The sequence below is a fragment of the Phascolarctos cinereus genome, unplaced genomic scaffold (assembly GCF_003287225.1).
Source record: "Phascolarctos cinereus isolate Bilbo 61053 unplaced genomic scaffold, phaCin_HiC Scaffold_5;HRSCAF=322, whole genome shotgun sequence".
Classification (NCBI taxonomy): domain Eukaryota; kingdom Metazoa; phylum Chordata; class Mammalia; order Diprotodontia; family Phascolarctidae; genus Phascolarctos; species Phascolarctos cinereus.
The window spans coordinates 50,553,929-50,556,540 of record NW_027555958.1 but is presented as its reverse complement, the minus strand read 5'-3'; the positions used below and the strand labels follow the sequence as shown (position 1 = coordinate 50,556,540).

General features: G+C 41.0%; 1 pseudogene; it reads left to right on the top strand.

Annotated features, from left to right (window-relative positions):
• The first annotated feature begins 334 nt into the window (after positions 1-334).
• On the top strand, positions 335-808 carry LOC110216865 (large ribosomal subunit protein eL30 pseudogene; annotated as a pseudogene).
• Positions 809-2,612: the final 1,804 nt, after the last annotated feature.

The window sequence follows — 2,612 nt, the reverse complement described above, 5'->3', positions numbered from 1 at the left end:
GGGCTGTTGTGCAGAAGGGCATTAGATTTGTTTTGCTTGGTCCCAGGAGGCAGAATTTGGAGTAATGCCTGATTGTTGCGAAGAGACTGAATTAGGATGGATGTAAGGGAAAATGTACTGGGGATTAGAGTTAGTTAAAAGTGAAGCGGAAGGTGGAACCTGGTAGCACAGTAATTCCAGCTAGCAGAAGGCTAAGACTGGTGGATCTCTTGAGTTTGGGAGTCCTGAGCAGATACAGTAGCCAACAGGGGTGGCCACGCTAAATTCTCCTTCGTATAGTAAGCTCCCAGGGAGTGGGAGGCCACCGGGCTTCCTAAGAAAGGGCAGTGGCGCTTTCTCACTTCCCGGCCATCTTGGCAGCAGGTCTCTGGCTGAGGGTCCTCCCACACAGCAGGCAGGAAGATGGAGGCCGCAAAGAAGACGAAAAAGTCGCTGGAGTCCATCCACTCGAGGCTCCAGTTGGTCATGAAAAGCGGAAAATACGTGCTAGGCTACAAACAGACCCTGAAAATGATCAGACAAGGCAAAGCCAAATTGGTCATCTTAGCCAACAACTGCCCAGCCTTGAGGAAATCAGAGATTGAATATTACGCTATGTTGGCCAAAACTGTCATACATCACTACAGTGGCAATAACATTGAATTGCATACAGCATGTGGGAAGTACTACAGAGTGTGTACACTGGCTATCATTGATCCAGGTGATTCTGACATCATTAGAAGCATGCCAGAACAGACCAGTGAAAAGTAAACTGTACAAAAGTATTCTTTAATAAACCAGGCCATAACTTGTTCAAAAAAAAAAAGGGCAGTGGCCCAAATCAGAAAGTATAGCAGGTCAAACCTCCCCTGCTCATCAGAGGGGGACCAGGCCTGTCAGCAGCCTTTACACCCTCAGCCTAGGCAACATAGAAAGACACACTCTTTTAAAAAAAAATGAAAGAAAGACTGGAAGAAAGGAAGAAAGAAAAAAGGAAGGAAGAAAGGAAGGAAGGAAGGAAGGAAGGAAGGAAGGAAGGAAGGAAGGAAGGAAGGAAGGAAAGAAAGGAGGAAGGAAGGAAGAAGGAAGGAAGGAAGGAAGGAAGGAAGGAAGGAAGGAAGAAAGGAGGAAGGAAGGAAGAAGGAAGGAAGGACAGAAGGAAGGAAGGAAAGAAAGAAAGAAGGAAAGAAAGAAAGAAAGAAAGAAAGAAAGAAAGAAAGAAAGAAAGAAAGAAAGAAAGAAAGAAAGAAAGAAAGAAAAAGAAAGAGGCTTCCTCTAGAGGCAGTAGCTTCTTATGAGAGGTATTCATGAGAAGGAAGGATGAACACTTTCTGGGTATATTATGGAGAGGTTTATTGTCTTGTCACGAGTTGGTCTAGCAGATGACACCCAAGGTTCCTTTTGAGTTTTTATGATTCAACACTAGATAATGGATTCAAATTTTTTAAAAACTTCTTTGTTGGCTGGAATGATTTACCAGCCTAATAAGACTAAACACTGAAGGTATAAATGTAATGTTCTTGTTCGGTCATTTTGCAGTCATGCTTGACTCTTTATGACCATATTTGGGGTTTCCTTAGCAAAAATACTGGAGCAGTTTGCCTTTTCCTTCTTCAGCTCATTTTACAGAAGAGGAAACTGAGGCAAACAGCTAGATTTAAACTCAGGAAAATGAGGCCCAGCACTCTATTCACTTCAGCACCTAATTGTCTCACACATATAATGTCCTTTACTTACGCTAAAACAAAATAAAACAGAAGAAATCACTAAAAAAGTTCTAGATAGGGCAAACCTGTCTTACTAATACTTCTTCTTTTGGCTCTGATCACATCATTATCTCCTGATCCAATTCCTACTTTTCTGGCTGTTGTTTTCAATCTCCTAGCTGATTCACCATCCATCTCCCTCCCTCTAATTATGTGAAGACATCCTTCAAGGCTCAGTCTTGGGCCCTCTTTTCTTCTTTCTCTACACTATCTTTTAAGTGAGTTTTTGAGCTCCAGTGGGTTCACTTATCGCCTCTCTGCTGACGACTCTCAGGTCTGTATATCCTGCCTTTCTAGCTTTACTTAATGTTATGCCCCTTTACGTACTCTAGGTTTTGGTCAAACTGGTCTGTTTCTGAAATTGCCATCCAATTTTCCACCATGACTGGAAGTCACTCCCTCCTCATTTTTTCCTCTCTTAGCAACCAAATCTTCCTTTAAGGCTTGGTTCAGGTAGCTTCTTCTCTGGAAAGTCTCTCCATCTCACTCTTAGTTAACTCTTATCCCCTCCTCAGATTACTTCGTATTATATTTAATTATATACATTTCTCCTTCCATAAAATGTAATATCCTTAAGGGCAGGGATGGTTGTATTTTTTTTTTACTTGTATCCTCAGTCATTCAAGTAATACTTTGTATATAGCAGTCCCTCCAAAAAAAAATACAGGTTTATTAAATTGAGTTTTTATTCAAAAAATAGAGCATATAAAAAGGACCTAGGGATTTTAGTTCACTGAAAATTCAATGAGCCCACAGTATGTCTATCCAAAAAGCTAAGATAATCTTAGTTAATTGAAGCATAGTAACAGCAACAAAGGAAATTATACCTTTACATTTTTCTGCATGGCCCTGACCTAGCTCTCTTCT